Source organism: Sinohyriopsis cumingii, chromosome 6 (genome assembly GCF_028554795.1).
Source record: "Sinohyriopsis cumingii isolate HCF-2022 chromosome 6, ASM2855479v2, whole genome shotgun sequence".
Classification (NCBI taxonomy): Eukaryota; Metazoa; Mollusca; class Bivalvia; order Unionida; family Unionidae; genus Sinohyriopsis; species Sinohyriopsis cumingii.
The window spans coordinates 139,894,059-139,913,794 of record NC_142966.1 but is presented as its reverse complement, the minus strand read 5'-3'; the positions used below and the strand labels follow the sequence as shown (position 1 = coordinate 139,913,794).

The window sequence follows — 19,736 nt, the reverse complement described above, 5'->3', positions numbered from 1 at the left end:
ATTTCCTATTCCATTTTCGTGTCCGACATTGAGTACAATTACCACTTTATTGGTCAAACATCGTACCAGTCTCACGGCAATCACACGACTGATTACAAAACCAATCCCACCAGCTGTTAATACACTAATCTTCATAGATACGAGCTGTTCTGTTACATTTCTTAAATACAATTTCCACAAATTTTAGCACGTTTAACACCCTAATTGCCATCTTCGCAAATCTCGCATTTGCCAGAGTCTTTCTCACATTTTGTGCCATTCTTGCATGAAGAGCACAATGAAGAACAGCTTTTGTTCCACCATCCAACCTGACATTGGCCAGGACATCTTCCCGTTCTTTGGTTGCATTTGTCTCCGCTAATGCAGTTCTCACAGGATCTAGAACAGTTGAGTTCCCAGTAGTTCTCATCACAAATCGCTAGGCAAATGGCAGTTTCGGGAAAACAGTAAAATCCAGTCCCACAATTAGTACATATTTGTGAGCATTTCCCCTCACCATCTATTAAAAAGTCTGAAAAATGAAGGTAAGACGAGTACTAAAGATAGGTAGAAAGATGAAAGTAACTGCTTGCCCTGTTATGTATATTTAATTTAACTGTTTCTTTGTTTTTTAAATTTATTTCATTACACGTTATTGAAATGTAACATTGTATGTTGCAATTCACCTTGTCCAAAACTGACTTAATTTCCGTTTGACCTGATTGTATTTTTCTTTATTTATTTCATTTATGTAAACAACTAATAATAGTTTAATTATTCTTTATGTGTGTGATCTTGTTATCAGGATTATTATTCAGGTAACCGAGGAGTCAGTATGTTGGTCAGGATAAGGGTTTTGGAGATTCCTAAATTTGATTATGTAGGCTATAGTGTTGTAAATAAACAAGGCTCATTAGATCATTCTAGAAGGTTATTTTTCATTAGGTAATCACTGTTTTTAGGAAATACTAATTATGACATGAGGTCAAGCAGAGAACTATACTACCTTGTGAACGTGAGGATTTTACCAGTCGTGCTTTAAGATCCAGCACTTTAAGTTGTATTATGTTGTGACCAGTTTAGGCTGAATTTTATTTTCTTCACGTTATTGAATTAAAGTGATTATTTTCTCTGGCAATACAAAAGTGCTCTGACAAAATTCTTGGATAAAGACATTCATTGGAATTTATACTGAATTCAATCCTGGAATAATATTTCTGTGATTCAACAAGAGACTCATCAATCACTGCACTTTGCATGCTATAACAGACACGTCATCGCCTTCAATTTTGGATCTCGTTGAAACTTAAACTGAGTTTTATTCAGGACTTTTATTACTAGGACTTGTGTCCTTAATTCTTGAGTTATTTTCGGATTTATTTTCCAATATTGTAGGGTACTGTTTCTCATTTTTCACTTTGTTTTCTAGTGAAATAAATTATTTGTTAAATTGTACGAAATTTGTTGTCTTCAATCTTTTCTGTTATTTATTTTAAGAGCATAGACTCGTAACAGTCCTCGGAATCAGGCTTGTTCAATCAATATTCTTTAAACCATTTTTTGCATGCGTCTTAGATAAATTTTAGTTAATTTTAGAATGACTGTAAAAATGAGGTTTATGAAATTTTTATTTAAGGAATTAATTTGTAGAGTTCGGTTATTATATATATTTTTCCATCGATCATAAATCGTCATTCTTATCGGTTATATACGTGATATTCCATGAGAAGCCTAACATGACTGCTTTGCTTAAAAGCTAAACATTTTTGAACATATTTAAGTCTTAATGAAGCTTTTGTAGGGCCAGTTATTACAATTAGGTCCGACCTGATGAATTCATCTACATTATATCATATAAACGTCTACGTACAATCACACAGACGATTTGTTCCGGTCCAATGGCCCAAACAATCATCATCGGGACATGTTCCCTCTTTTTTGTCCGATCCCACAATGGCTGATTTGCAGTAACACGACTCTCTCATTCCCATCCACAATAATTACAAGGCATTCTGACACAACAAACATGGAATCAGTCGTGAATCAATTATTTACATTGTACTATGGTTTATATTAAACAACCGAAGAGACATATTGTTGAAAATTTAAGGAACATGAATCAGCTGGTTAATGGTACGACAACCGCAAGCAAATAACATATGATTATGTAATAGTAACTCTATATGCCATCCAAATATTACAAATCTACACAGACAAGGGCATGCAAATGACGTCGCTCATGATGAGCAAAACGATTCTCCGTAGAAAGTACCAGATAAATTTAAAACCGATCAGAGACAATAAGATAGGGAAGTTAATTTACAAAGATCTTCCATAAAACATGAATTCATACCTCCAAATACAAATACTTTGCATAAATGAATGACTCTGTGGATTGTTTTATTACCACTTAATTCTTTGGAAATCGATTCGGCCAGTGACGATGAAAAGTCTAAAACATTTATGTATAATCCTGGGTTCTCATCTGGAGCGTTATATACTTGTAGACATGGCCTAAACCATGATTTTAAATCCTGATAATCTTCTTGCAAAAAATCCCCAACAAATCAATCTTTTGTCACCAAACTCTAGTCTTTAAAAGGAATTTAGATAACACAAAACATAAGTATATATTCGTGCATCTCGCATTGTACATACCTCTAATCAGTCGATGTAATTTTAAAGTCAGTATTCAAAGAATTATTTTCAGCTGATTTAGTAGATTTCAGTTTAAGTTTATATTGCATACAAAATTCAAATTATCATTTAATTTGTCCAGTTGCGATAATTTCAAAGTACAGTTACTATCAGTTAGGATCAAAGTTACAGCAGCATCGACCTTCTTAGTAGAATAACAGTATACAAATATAATTTTTTAAGGAAAGCTATACTACTCGTGTGCCTTTCGGCAACTTGTGGATCCATACTTAATAACGCTTTTAGAAGCAAATAAATAAATTATGAACCTCAATTATAAAACTATTGATGACACAAATAAGTATGTGCCTTGAGTGTATACAGGTAGCACAGAATACTACCGAGATCTAATTGAACCCTACGTACATGGTCATTTGTGATGTACATCTAAATCACGATAGTTTAGCGCAACTTTTAAGTCGTGTCAGAGTTAACACAAAAGACAAGTTAAATTCTTGTTTTTGTAAACTTTGTGCCTTACTGAAACATTTTACTTACATATATATATATATATATATATATATATATATATATATATATATATATATATATATATATATATATAATATTGCATGTTATATTTGAAAACTTTATTCATTCCTTGAAATTGTAGCCGTTAATTTATATCAATTTTATTGTTAATAATAATAATAATAATAATAATATTATTATTATTATTATTATTATTATTATTATTATTATCATTATTATTATTCGTGTATTGTTGTCAAATAGGTGGTTAGGATCGGTAGTAGACGAATACACATTAAATCAGCAGTGAAGAAACCCCTGACGCGTTAAATAATAATGTTGACAGTATTTCTATCTTTATTTTGGAATGTGTAAATGCAACGTTTGTACAATAAGGTATCTTCACAATCTCAATAAAACAAGGGGTAAAGAGCCACTGGGTTGACGGATGTCAGAAAGCGCGAACTGAGTTTGATGTCAATATAAATGAGTCTCAAAGAACAGAAATCAATTTTTTTAAAATAAATATGCTTAAGCTGGATTACACTATGATAAATTAAAAATATTGTGATGAAGAAACGTAAGATTGATAGAGGTATCAACTTAATAACTATATCTAAATCTAACCCTACATGATTTTGGAGAGTTAATTATATATACTAGTACTATTAAAAGAAAAATTAGTCATTTTGTCAAGTATGTGCAAATGACTTGTTCTGGCGTTTCAGGAAAATGTATGGTGCCCGTGAAATAATAATGGACAATTCACAAGATGATCCAGTATCGATCGATTTCACTAGATGAAATAAAAAAGCTGTTAAATCATTGAAAAGGATGAGCCATAAACACCTTCACTCTTTGTTGTCATAAAGGGTCAATATTTTGCGGCTGAGTAAAAAAATCGTGCAATCTATTAAAACAAAATATCATGTTTCAATATTAAAATGTTAAATCCTATTTAATAATCAAGCATCTCAATAAAATCAAATTTAAACTCGTAAAATATTATTCAGCTCTGTTCTTTGATTTTCTTTGACGTAGAAAGATTGAAATGTTCGTAATAAGAAGAGGTAATAAGATTTAGTTTTGTATGTTGTATTAAAAGAAAGTTCTTCTGGAACCTACCTCATTAACACATGGTGTTAAAAATTAAATTTACTCATCCTAGTGATAAAATGGGGATGATCACTTGCTTTTGAGACAGTACAGTTTTGCCCAGTATGTCACTAAGTCTTCTTTCATTTTCGGGTGATTTTCTCCTTTTAAGCTATGTCATTTCATTTATGTATTCCTGAAATAGAATTACGTGCAAAAAGCAAAACTGCAGAACGGAATCTTTATTTCGCCGGGTATACGTAACCCAGTACATCATTTTCTTCCCAAAAATTATTCATCTTAGTAAATAAATATACAATTTGCCTGAAACTACATGCCCTTTCAGAAGGAGTTGGGGGAGCTAGTATGGGAGAACGTAGGACTTATAAGCCAAGGGTTATGGGTTCAATCACCGTCCAGACTTTCCCAGGTCGGTTACCTTATACTAGGAAGTGACAGTTTAAAAAGACGTGAAAACATTTGAACTTAGAAAATTACTTATCTAGACCATACACTTTGGCATTAGATATTTGAGGAAGAAATAATGCAAATACTATTAAAACTGAAGAAGGATGTGTTGTCTTCATAATCTTATTCACGAGGTCAAATATGAATTTCATTTCATAGTCAAACATCCACTGTATATTGATTAGGTGCAATTCTAACTTTTTCGTAATTAACATATATGAATATTAGAAACCTCTGCAAATCAGAGACTTAACAAGATATTGAACCATTATAGCTTATTGTCATCGTACGTTTAATTTAAGAACGAACATTGAAAGAATTCCCTTGTACATTGTATCATTTTATTTTAATTTGAGCAATAGCAGACCCAAATAAAATGTATGTGGCGTAATAGTGGAACAAATCACAAGAGGCCAGTAAATGTTTTATGTCATTACTAAAAGCATGTGAACAATTTTCTTCCTGATAGAGATAACAAACAATTCACTGACGAGTCTTTTGCAAAACCTCTTGTGACAGAATAACGGAAGCTATAATTGACACCCAGCATGTATGTCGTAAAGCTCTCGAATTTTGCGTATGTTTAGAGACCATAAAGCTCCCAGATTTTACATTTAGTTGGAAGAGAATAAATTGTCCTTGAAGATGATTGGTTTTTTTGTTCTTGTTATTGTCGGTAGTGGTGTTTTTTGTATGTTTTTTGTAGTAAGCACGGAGATACATCCGGGGACAAAGTTTTATTTTGATTCCTTTAATTAAATGTAGGGTCCAAAAGCCTTCATTTATTCTGAATAAATTTATATTCAGAAAAAAAACTTTAAACATAACAAGAGCAATATTTCATCTAAAACCAAAATGTCGTCTGTCGTACAATGGAAAATTTAACAAATGTCCACTATCGAGATACATCCATCTACAAATTCAGGTCACAAGCAGCAGGTAAAAAATTTCTGTCATTACAGTAAACACATTAAAACTGTTGTTACTCCTTTGAAGAGCAAATAAACCCTTCCCACCAACCTCTTGAGAGAAAATCGAAAGGACAATACAATTACACCTGACATACACGTTGTAAATCCCCCAAAAGCTCTCGGACTTTACCTATGCCCAATGCCACAACAACTCTCAGACTTTACATGTAGTTGGCATAGATAAACTTACTTTTACAAAATAGGATTGTTGTTATTGTTGTTTTGCATTTGTTTTTTATGGTTAGCGTTGAAAGACACACTATTAGGAAATGTTTCATGCTTGAGTTTGGAGTACATGTACAAAACTCCACATTTTGCTGGGTAAATATATCCATATATCTATGTGCCAGCATTGTAAGATTAAATAATGTAATGTGGGTATAAAAGCATTGAAAACAGTTTTGTGTAAAAATCCAAACGTGTTGTCAAGTGACATATATTTTCACAAAATGGAAGAAAATGGAACTTACTCATTTTGATAATAATGCATAACAGTCAGGTAGTCACATGTTGGCCCTCCTCCATTCACCAGCATCACAAACCACAAAATCCATAAATACACAACAGAATGGTGGACCGAAGAATATCATTAAATTTTTGGCTTAATAATACATTTAATTGGATATTTACAGAAGAGTCACTTAGCTTCATTATTTCCGACGTTGATAATTACTGATTTAAAAGTATTTCTCTAAGATCGGGCACTATTACTTTAGGTATGGCCCGATACTAGCGCCAATTCCAGCTGGTATGATAACCTACTAGCACGTTTAAAACCCAGAGCAAAAATATAACAAATGATAAATTAGCGCATTGAAAAGCAGATGTCAGACAAAACGTCATAACCGGCAACGGTGTTCTAGGAAACGATGAGGTCACTCAGTTTAAAAACTCATCTCATTTGGGAGTATATGAGTCGCGTTGCGAACCAGTAGATTTCGGTCGCGAAAGATGGCTATAGAGCACGTATTGTTTTTTTTTCTTCTGAACTTCAGAAGCATATAATTTTATTACATAACAGGTTTTGAAAATAACATTAGAAAGCGTTTCACCTATCTATGAAAATACCTTCAGATTTAATTTTAATGTTATTCCTGCAAATTTATACTGAAAATTGTAAAGAAATTATTATGTTGCAGTTGTCTGCAACTATTACGTCCGTTGCTGTTAGTGACGACTCATTATGAGGTTATTATCACGTACTTTTTTAGGTAGTATGGTTTTAATAAATTATAGTGAAGTAATTAATACCAGTATTCAAGCTCTTGAGCTCTTTTGTTAAAAACTTCATACGATTGTCGACCTGGCTTGTGTATAGCAAGGGTATTTCCAAAATTGAAATAAGTGGAATATATCTTTATACCGATGACCACAAGGGCATTCAAGTAGAATTAATTTAAAGATCACTGAATAAGACAAATTTTAAGCTGCTTTTTGTAATTACGCAATTGACAGTAAAAATGGATGTGCAAATTACATTTGGTTTCAGCAACTCCTTTTAGTGACATTGCTATGGAAAACCATTCAATAAAGTAAACTTTGGAACCTCGTCTGGCAAAACATTCCAAAGTTCAGGTTGGAGAGGAAAATCTAAGAAATTTAAGCCGAATCAAAGTATATTTTAAACCTGTGAAAATACATATACCTTGCGTGTTCGGTAATAAAGTCATTCACATTAAACGATGTTTTATAATATAACCCTTATATACATTCTGTAATGCTTAGGGTTATCAATGTTTATAAAACATGTTCAGCTGTGTCTATTTTGAATGATTAGTCAGTTGTAAAAGTGCTTCAAAAACACTGAGTTTCTTTCGTATGGTATGAAGAACATCCATTCCAAAAATAACTTATCAGCATTGGATACTAAAGTTTGTAACAAATGTTTTCCCTAGTTTGATTCATCAGTCAACATTCTTCAAAGTGATATAAGTTTCAAAGCATTCATAAAATTAAGAGCATTGATCATATTGAACCATTCATGATAATCTATCACAGCAATGTTTCTTTTGACTTTGTGTTTTGACCTCATTCAACATAAATTTGGAAAAGACTTAGTTAACAAAGAATCTTAACTGGATGTGCCTGGTAAAAACAATAAAAGATGAACAAATTTGGAGATTGCTAGAATCCTTATCAAAGTTATCCTTATATGTGAAACGGAAGGGAAAAAAAACGGGTGTTCAAAAATTTACGGAATAAAAGTTACTAAAGATAGACTATATTTTCACAAAAATAAATATAGGACCTGCGTGTACCGTTCCATTTAAATATATGTACTTCAATTTAACTCGTTTTCGTCTATTCATAAATATTTTCCTCTTGAATCAAGAACTTGAAAATGACACATGGCAAACGTTCGACGGGAGGCCTTTTCAGCCATTTGGATTTTGTATCAGCTATCAAGTCTTTTGCTAATCGCATGATGTCTACAATAGGCAGCAAAATCGTGGATGTTGGACATGAAGATGTACAATGAGTTCTCACATTTCCTGTTATTTTGGAGGGCAGTGCAAAACACTACACTGAAATAGTAATTTTTCAGAACTTGTTGAACGTGCCATCATTTTAAATGTGACAGTCTTGAACATGCCATTACTGTACATTTACATGTGCTGTATGCCTCAACGAATTTAAAAGAAATGTATTGTTTCCTTTCATCATTTATAGATGGATACGTCAAACATAATTGTGAATAAAAGAACTAATGTAATAAAGCAACAGCAAAGGTATGAGAAAATAAGATGTGTTTGGCTCAGTTAATGACTTGGATCACATCTATATAATTCAGTGATGAAATGTATAAATTTATGAACATTTTCGTGAAATAAAATATAAACTAACGTTTACTAAGTGTGCAGCACAAATATTTTTTTAATTAGTTAATACTATTTGGCCGATAACAGTTTCGTCATATGAAATTTATATATGTGTGTGTGTGTGTGTGTTCGTGAATTATTTGCGTTGTCTCTGAGGTATATAATTGCTTTTATTGTCTGACATTGCTGATTAAAGTGTTGTCAATTAGCTTGCGCAATTTTATTGATGAAGAATGGAAGCTATGCCTTTGAAGATATGCCAAAATCTAACAGTAGATATATGTATCCTACGCCTAGCATGCCATGTTTCCACTGCTGGTTAATCAAGTATTTCCGTGAACCTTAATTCATTATTATGCATTGACAGACTGTGTAACCTTTGATGCCATGTTTAACTGTCAAATATCTGAAAACAAAAGAGAATCAGAAAGTTTTTCGGGTGCCTGCTTCTTACCACATTTTCAAATACCGAGCATCGAATTGTTTATTTTACATTTCTTTAATATTTTGCATCTTTTGAAGGTTTTTATATTTTACAAGTGTAGCATGTTTATTTTATATTTTGAATGTTTTTATATATTGCACGCTTTTTTAAAAATGTTTTGCGTGGATTTCTTGGTTTTAATGTCTTGAATGGTTCACGGCATTAACTTGTTATTCTCCCAGTAATATTTAAATATTCATTTGAAAACAGATCTTATTCATGACGTGTGATTAATTAAATGCATGATGCAACTGAATTTATGGCAGTTATGCGTGTAGTTCTAGACTGTTGTAAGTTCAGTTTTTGCCAATTTCGTTCTCTCTCTCTCTCTCTCTCTCTCTCTCGTAAGGTTGGATTACATACACTTGTTATAAAAAAGGAATTAACAGAAGTGCTCTTGTAATTTTTCTACAACCGGGCTGAGTATTTTGGTGTACGAGTTGTTACGTCTGTTGTACGATATTGTCAGTAGATTAATTGATACAGATTTAAGGATATGTAATGTGAAAACTTTCGCACAAATAGCAAGCTGTCTAGTATAAGGAATATGCGGACTATGTTATCTGCGTTAACAAGAAATTCTTTTATTAGGGTACAGATTTTAAACATGTAGTAATGTTATATCAAAGTTCCACATAAATACACCAAGTGATATTTTTTTGCTTTAACACAGAATGTTAATGTGGGTGCCACCGATACTTCCTTTGAAGACACACGCACCCAGAAGAATATTTTGATTAACCAAGTTTTGCATGTGGGTGAGTCTTCAGTATGACCTAATGCGTGCAAACTAGCACGTTAAAGTTTCCTCCACTGCTCACTAACACCCCTTCGTCAAATGCAACACTGATTTACTTAACAGATTTGCACAATTTTACACAAAAAATTCAGTATGTAAGGCATAGAACAAAACTGTAGTGTTTTCAGACTTTTACCGACAACAAGAAAAATGCATCTTTAAAATTGATAATTTTTCCAGCTTACAATCTCAAGCCTTCTCTGACTTTTCTCTTATTTTTGTGTTTAGTTCTACATCTATAAATGTTTTGGTTTTTAATTCTTCATGTAGAACATTGGATATTACGGCATATGAGGTACTTTGCGACGGTCACCTTAGAGAGTTGCTCAAAGCAAATGGTGGACCATGAAGCAGAACAGGTGTTGACAGGACATGGCTGTTGACAGGATCTGGCTGTTGACAGGATCTGGCTGTTGACAGGACATGGCTGTTGACAGGATCTGGCTGTTGACAGGACATGGCTGTTGACAGGACATGGCTGTTGATGAAGCTTTTTGGAATTTTATGAAAGATATTTACGGGCATAACACTTTAAAGAAGGTAGAAAGAAACCTTAACGATGCTTACACGGATCTCGATCCCAATTGCCTAGCATGAAGCTTTCCAAGAAGACCATGGACAAACTTTCCGGAAAGTTGTAGCAGTAATCCAGGTCTTGCAGGAAAACCTCATATTTGCTGGCGAAATAACGCGTGTAGAACCAAACTTCATATAGTCCTTCTTCAAACACACATTCGAAGCAATCTTATGCCATTTTAAAAATATGTTTCCTCAACTTGAACTCTCTGCTTTAACACCAATACTAATGCTTGGTGACTTCTATAAGTACCCAATGTTACATCAAAGGATACAAACAAATGTCCAACAAATTATATTCGTCGTTCCAAAAGATGCTGGTTCTCGCCGACCTAAAAGGGGCTAAAATTATTTGGCCTCTAGGCTGAAGATCATTTCCTTAAGAGTCAATAAACATACGTATGTTAGTACAATACGAGGAGATCCATATAATGGTGGTCCACAAGAGACGGTTTATATAGACACTTATGGCACAACGATATATATAGATACCTTTAGCAAGCACGTGGAAATAGAGCAAGAAATGTCGGTTGACTCTACGATGGGGTGACCTAGTATCCGTCTTGCGAAGAACAAGATTACTTGAAGATAGCGGTTTACACATAATAATAATAATAAAAAAAATTAAAAAAAAATAAAACACAAGATTCATAAATGAAGAGAGTTACACAGTTCTTGGGAAAATAAATGTAGATATTGCTAACAATGAGGTTTAGTCAAGGAAGTGTTTGTTACATTGATTTTTGAAGGTTCAGAATTAAGAGTGTAGGCTACTGAAGAAAAAACTGAAAGTTACCAATTACTTTTGCCTGTTCTATTGTTACGGGTCAGAGGTGGCCGGGTGGTCGAAGGCGCTCGCTTTTACATATACATTATCTATTAGCTTAGGTTCGATTCGTTACTCGGCCAGCTTGGGTATGTGAGAAAGCGTGACAAAGCTTTTAGTTTCCCGTGAGGCGGCCATTCTTCGGGTGTTCTTCCTCCACCAAATACCGGCCGCCATGAACACCATTTCATGCGCTGAAAATTATGGCGTTAAAACCCACAAAATTTGTTTGTTATACCTACACAAAAGGTGAAACCAGTCCTGTCTACGCAAACAAGTTAGTATTTAGATCATTTCAGGCACTATGGTTGCGCATCTGTTTCCGATTAACACATTTAATGTTATTAATGCGACTGGAAACGAGATTAAGCTTGATTATGCTTTGTGTTTGCCTTGAGAACATTATTTATAATATACAAAAATTTGATCATTATTAACAATATTCTTATATCCTTTTAATATTGCTTCCTACTGTTCAATGAGCTCTAATTAAAGTGTTAAATGAGCTCTAATTATAGTGTTATTTCGGTAATATATTAAGGTATTATTAAAAGGATAAGTACAGAAAGTTTGTTTGCTATACAATATCATATATATTTATCATGTGAGCTACGTTTGTATCGAGCGATAAACAAACCGTTCAAATTATTTCCCAAGAATACAAAGTGAAAATGATAAAATACCTTACTGTATTGCGAATTAAATCTACAAATCAATCCTAGAATTACAGACGCAAGTCCTAATAATTTGAAGTTTCGATTAATCTTTGGTATAAATCCAAATTAAATCCAACGCTGAAAGTGTTGATGTGTCTGTAAGGGCTCGTAAAGTGTTGATGTGCCAATAGCCTTTTGTTGGATCACAATAATACAATCCAAGAATTCAATCCTTATTTGCAATTTCAGTGTAACATCAAGTCATTATTTCCAAGAATGTTATCAGAATATTTTTTTTTATTTCCAGAGAAGAAATAATTTGAATCATTCAAAAAAAATTAAAACAATACAGTACACACCAATGATAACTTGAATCTGCTCTTATTTTAAAGCATGAATAATGGACTTTCAGAATAACATCCGTTATGTGACAAACTAAGAAAATCAATATTGCCCCAAAAACAAATTATAAAGATCACCAGTTCCCTGTAAATGTGAACACGAAGTACTCAAATATAAAAGATTACAGGTGAAAGTGATAAAATTCATCCAAATGGATATTTACAAAAATGCTGGGGAAAAAAACACGAGTTGTCGAGAGCTAAGATTTATGATTTCGTATTTGCAGTCCTCAAGATGTATCAATAACTCTTCACAGCCGGATTAAATGTAACGTAGTGATACTGAATGTGTGCCTGACATCGCTGAAACAAATGTAATGATACAGAGTGTGTGCCTGCATGGGTAGAACAACACAATCATATCTATGTGTGTCTAACATATGCGACGTGTATCCATGAACGGCGTTATGGGTTGGCTTGTAGGGCGACCGCCCCAAGCCCCGCTCTTGAGGGGGCCTCGCGCTTCAGGCCTACGGTCTCATGTTATTATTTCGATTTAAAAAAAAAGAAAAACGTTGTCCACAAGCAGGATATTTTGTCATGAATAATGTAAAAACTAAATTCGTGCCCCAAATCGCGAAAGTTGATCTAGTATAGACATAATCAGTGTTTGCAGTAGCATGCCAATCGAGATACCGATACTCTGGCCCCGTGCGGTCATGGTCGGCCCCAGGCCCCGCGTACTCCTAACACGGCTTCTGCGTGTATCCATTGAGATCTATACTAAAGCCACAAGAAGATCCTAACATTACACAAGTATATTTATTTATATTGGTCTCATGGTAGGACTGAGTGTACATCAACCTTACGTATCTTAAGATCCAAAAACAAGAAATCATAACCTAACTAGACGGTGTTGTTACTATACTATTTGTTCAGTTTAATTTACCTGGGACTTATATAGACTTAAAATAGACTTTATAAAATGTTTGTTTTTTCTTTATATTTATATTTGCTAGAAAAAATGCAAGCTGTTGAATTTAACATTTTAATTCTTAACGGTGCAGTCGTATATAGTGTTTTCTTGAATAAATTTTGTACACATACCCATTCAATTATCTGTGTTTCCATTATAATTACATTTCTAAAATAATGGGTCTTTGTACAACATTACCTGATTTGACTGAATCTAAAAAAAATCTTATTATATGTGTCTTTTGAGCATCGAATAATGCTATAATTCACAAGAATACATATTCAAGAAAAATATATACAATATAAGATTCATGATTATTGTGAGATCAAGAAATATGAAGCTTTCGATATACTGCTATTAGCTATAAAAAGCTATTTTCCTTCGCCTAGCCGCCAGGTTACATGATTGTAAGGTAGGACAGTGACCAACCCATGTTCACGTGAACTGGTAGTGATCAATAAATCATATTGTTCGGATAGCCAATATTTAATACTTGATCAGCGGAAAAGGTTATGATAGGTCAACTTTAGTCATGAGTTTTCTTCGGGCTCACAACGATTGGTTAAACAAGTTGATGAAAATTGATATGAAAAGGCAAAATCTTATAGCAGGCAGCCGTTATCACACACACACACACACACACACACACACACACACACATTCCAATTTATTTTTACATTTTTGTATTTTTATCTTCAAGTTTTCTTTTCAACTCGCTCATTCCATTTTTTTTTTATTATTCCCGTCCTAGGAAGGGCAATTTACACCTAGTTGAAACATATTATCCTAGTTTGATGCGGTGTTGTTTTCGAGCTTGCACACTCAACTCCGTGTGAACTCGGCTGTTGCAGTATACATGTTTGAGGTAAACAAACGACACACGTATGATTTATGATTTCGCTCAAATGGATAGCCTCATCTTAATAATGAACTTTAGTGAAATGGCTAACCATAATGTGATAAATAAATAACTAAAACCAAAGATAATAAACATTGAAGTTCAATGAATAAAGACAAAATATCAGTCAAAAATTATCAACCTAATTAACCTGACAATTCACTTATTATTTATGGACCGAACATTAACAGGTCTCTGACAAAACCATCTTCAAATATTTGCAATCTGATTGTTGTTCTTTCATAAGGTTTTCTCATATCATCATTTTCCGCCAATTTGCAACACTATTCAAGAAATGACTTCGTTATCATTTAGTAGACATAATGTTTCTTTTAACATAGTCAAATGGAACAGATTGGTATATCAATACAACAAAATAATGCTTTCCACGGCTTGTTGTTTCCGATTTTTCTTCCGTTTCATGGCATATAAATTCATGTAAAATGTAACCTTATACAAAACATAAACAAATAAAATGCCACCCCTCCTAAATAAACTCCCATTAACTTTACACATCTTTGTCATAGCTGTATGTATAATGGATGTATTGTTTGCAAATATTATATACGGGACAATAACTCCTTCTACATTCTTAATATAGTGTGTCCTTCCATTACCTCAACATAAGTGTGTGTGTGTGTGTGTGTGTGTGTGTGTGTGTGTGTGTGATTTGGATTTTTAACGTAGCTTTAATATTTTGTTTAGTCATATCGCTACGATATCTGCAGCGATGCAGTTTATAGTGATGTCCAGCACTGGTGCATCATGCCGCAGACAAGTAGCATGATGTCCCATCCAGTCACATTATCCTGACACCAGGCCGACCAGTCATAACACTAACCTCTTAATGCTGAGCGCCAAGCGAGGCAGCTATTAGTACCATTCTTGTAAATCTTTGGTATGACTCGGCCGGGGATCGAACTCATGACCTCCCGCATCATAATGTGGTGTAATTGTAGATTATATTCCACACTTCAAAATAAAAATAGTAGGAATGCAAACCAAAAGTACTAATATTGTATAATGAGGCAAAAGCTGCAAAACAGTTAAATGAAATTTAAAACATTTCCCAAGTTCGACCTAAAGCAATGTCTTAATCAAAGGTCAGTAAAGAATGTGCTCTCTCTGTCTCTTTCTCTCTCTCTCTCTCTCTCTCTCTCTCTCTCTCTCACACACACACAAACATACATACATACATACATACATACATACATACATACATACATACATACATACACACATACATAGTGAAACGCGTAGAACATGAATATTTACATTTAGACACTCAGAAGCAAAACTATCCAATAACAACGAAGAGGTCCTACATTATAACAATCCATTATAATAACAGAATAAGTAACAACATGTCATTAATGGAATATATTATCTATGAATTAGGCGAATACATCGGATACAGGTTAGCAGCACTTTAACAGTATACGGCATATCCACGTCATTGGCAGCATTTTGGGTTTCATAAGGTATAGGTATCTGTATAAGTGCATTATTTGTCACTTTTAACTTTTCATGATGAATACAATATCCATCACAGGAGACTTAAATAAGAACGAACTTTCTCTGCAAGGGAAGGTGGTGGAAGGACGTAATAATAATAATACTAATAATAATAATATCAGCAATGACAACAGCAGCATCACCAGAGGAAAGTGAGGCTGAGCGAACTGGAAACAAACTGACGTATGGTCGCTGAAACAGAATACGTATAACTAGACATTTTCGTTCAAGACAAATTCTCAATATGTTCAAAAATGCAGTATTCAAAATATCCTTGTATGGCCTCGTTCATTTTCAGTCCATTTCTTTCTCAAAATAATGGCCAGTATATAAAGCGACAGAACAAATTTTCTGGCTGAGATGAGATGGTTGGCGAGTGTTGTTGTGGCCTTGTTTCTGATATGTGATTTATCATTTTTTTCATTAACGTAAGCTGTTTGGCCATCATATTGCACGGGATAATTCTTGCACCGCATAGATGCAAATGACGATCTTATTCATGCATCCTAACGCATGTCGTTGTGTTTGTATATCCATCCTTCCTTAGTATAGATTGAATTGATCTGAGCATCCGCAATGATTTTGTTTGTGCCAGAAACTCGCGTTCAACAACAGGTTTCTCTGGACTGAGACCTGTTTAGGCATACTGCCCACTAGGCTTTTAATCGTTCATGTTTTCAGGGGAAGCGTTCTTTATACATACATCAGCCTGGTCCTTTTCTTTTCCTTACGGCTTATATTTATACACGGTTTGTGGGTGGCTTGGAAACGGTTAGAATAAGGTATATTTAAATTTCGAAGGATCGTATTCTTGGCATTTCATTCGGACTGTCTGGTTTATGGTTGGATATCTTGTGATGGGATGTAGGCTTTGTCTTTCTCAAAGCCCTGTAAAGAGAGAAATAAGGATTTCATGACAGCGATGATTCGTCATTCTTTATCATCCGTCAATTATATTTCCTAATTCACATTAACATTACACTCTTTAAAATATAAGGGAGAATATCTTCTAATTTTTTGTTAGGTGCCATAAATATTGTATCACTTTTCTAACGTTATGATCTAGTTTCATGCATATATTTTAAGGGGGTCCTACGTTACGACCCTTTACCATGTTATTCCGTCTGGTCTACATTGGTCGGTTTTAGATCGACCTGCGTGATACCCTTGTTACTGTACACCATCGACACATGTATCGCCTTCACGCGGGATTCACCCCCACCCCCCATCACCACCCCCCACCCCCATCGCTGGCACTGTTAATTTGTGTATACATGCTCTGCTTTAGCCCATACCCAATACACATTGTCATACTAATCTCCATGATGGCATATGGCGTCCAATCCCCGGACCATGAAGATGACCTTCCTTAAAGAAAGTCATAGCTACTCCCGCCATTTTTCCCGTGATTGACTGCATTTCTTCACCTTGAAATTCAGAACATTGGGCAGCAACCAAAATTCATGTCAACTTTATACTCTTTAAATTATAAAGTAGGAGAATATCTCGTAGTTTCGTAGACTGATTAAAGTTTTCTTGTTAGTCCATGGAAATATACTTTCGAGATGAACACCGATATCAATTTGAGACTTTGCATAGATAAGGGCAATTATTTGTGTCTTTTCAGGTGAGATATGTTGTTGTTTATGTCAAATTACGCTGCATTCGTTCACTTGTGTAGTTTTTGCTTTGTGTATTTATTTCACTTAGAAATGCAATGCAGTTATTTATTAGTATCGGAACTCTGTGTATATATATATATATATATATATATATATATATATATATATATATATATATATATATATATATGTATATGTGTGTGTGTGTGTGTGTGTGTGTGTGTGTGTGTGTTTTCGAATTACATCTTAAATATGGTTATTCCCGTTTCTATCACTCGTAAGGATCACACTGATATTTCAATGGCCATGAATATTGATATCCTAGTAAGCATAATTGTCCCTGATATCCTTAAAATGAAGAAAAAGAATATTGATGCTATCGTTTCTAGACGCGCTTGTAAATTAGCCTGTGTACTGACAAATGGGCAGACCTTGTACACTTTTGATGGAGTATCTATATACTAGTATTCGGGGACACTGTCTTCACACTATGTTACAAACGAAGTGAGGAAAACAAGGTACCTGACAAAATAATTATATAAAATATCATGTAACATCGCGAATGGACAGTAATGGTCTCATTTCATCTGAAATAATGAAAAGTCTGTTGTCAGGTTTGGAATACTGAAACGTATTCCTTGCTCGCCAAGATTGTTATACACGAAAGATACGTAGAGATCTAATTTAAGTTTTAGTAGTCTATATAAAGGAATCAAAGGCGAAAAGAAGTCGCTGCAGTCGGTTTCACGACAACTATTATGTAAATATTAATTACTAGACCAAAGGAAAATACTTTTTATGCAAATATAGAAGTTAACCTCGATAACTGTTAGTATCATAAATAAAGAATGTACATATAATTGTGTGAAGTGTCAAATTTTGAAGTACAGAAAATTTAAAGTTGAATGCATTTAGCAATTAAAGGTATCGCAATTACGCCAGGAAAGTCTTTTTGAAGGGTCACCCTGAACTTTCTTCGTTCATCTGGCCCTATGTCGGTGTAAACCTCAAAGGAACAATATTTCCGACCCAGTGAAATTGACCTGGGTATCTTAAAAGGGTACTTAGAAGTAAACATTTAAGCTACCAACCCTAACCGCTTGGAAGGAACCTATGTCCACTTATCACATTTTCAAAGGGAAAATTGTCACGCACTGTCGTTCACAGATTCTGAGCTGTCTAAATCTGATGAAAGAAATTATTTCTTTTGGGAAAGGTTAGGGACCCTTGCCTACGATTGGGTAGAAGAAATTAGGGCGTACACTTTAGAGCAATCTGACTTTAAAGTGACGACCCTAGTGTAAATTCTTCAGTCTGAAATTTTCCTAGAAGAGGAAACTTTGTCTCGACTCCGTGGAAGCCTAAGATTAGTGCTTTCCTCGTGAAACGAGAAAAGGGACCAGTCGGTCGTCGTGTAAAAGGAAAAGAATGTTTAATGCTAGGACGCGCAAGTCCTGAAAATACAGCGACGAGGTACGCAATTTTAGTTTCACGTAATATTCTATTATTTGATTGTTTGTTTTATGAAAATGGGTTTCCTATGACTAGGTTTCTATACTATGTATCGTTATTCAATTCATGGAAATGTTTTGATGTTAGAGTTGTTATGCAACTTGCTTTATTCAATTTCATGGAAATATGTTGATGCTAGAGTTATTATTCAATTTATTTTACTCAATTTCTTGGAAAGTGTTGATGCTAGAATTGTTATGCAATTTACCTTTTTAATTATACAGTTATTAGTTCATTGGTAGAATTGATTGCATGCGATCCAAGTGTTCATATGTGTAAGATTTCATAGGGTTATATGAAATAACTTCATTTATTGTTAGGGCGATACAGAACATCGTGAGTTAACGATATTTACCTAATTATATATGATTTGTAATGCTTCGATAATCTTGTAGTCAAGGAATGCCATGAGTTACATTTCTTTTGAATTTCATGCAATAGTGATCGAACATGTAGTAGGATAGGTACATTAATATGGTAATACTTAGTAGTCACGCGGTAATTTAAGACTTGCCGCTGGAAAGCGAGGTCAATGTCCTACCGTACTAAGTCAGAATTTACGCGGTGTGTGGATAGCCACAGGTTCTGAATAACGATTAAGTGAATTGTAGTATGTGCCTCTGAACAGAAAGTATACAGTCTTATGGGGTACATTTATCCTTTAAGGAACAATTTTCGGACAGAAGGACGAGACAGTCCAAAGACAGGAGTACCGGAAAGAAAGAAAGACGGACGAGGTCAGAGTAAAAGGACCAGGACGTCCATGAAGGGGCAGAACCTAGAGTTTGGAAGGATGAACTAGGAGACGTTGATATACGGTCAAAGTGAATGAAGGTGATGCAATCAGTCGTGGATATTGGACACACCTGTTAAATTCTAGTTATATAATCTAACGAATTTGAATTACCGTTTTAATTTGTTCTGATTAAATTTGTTATTTCCCTGTCAAAAGGGGGCTCGTATTGTTTATTTCTTCTCAGTATTCTCGCTCAGTTCTCTGTTGAAATTCCATTTTTCTTTCACTCCCGCTG

At 34.2% G+C, this 19,736-nt stretch overlaps 1 protein-coding gene across 1 annotated transcript in view; it reads right to left on the bottom strand.

The window, feature by feature from the left end:
- LOC149798116 (uncharacterized) overlaps positions 1-19,736 on the bottom strand; it is a 131,297-nt gene that overhangs the window by 76,361 nt on the left and 35,200 nt on the right. The window lies entirely within an intron of this gene.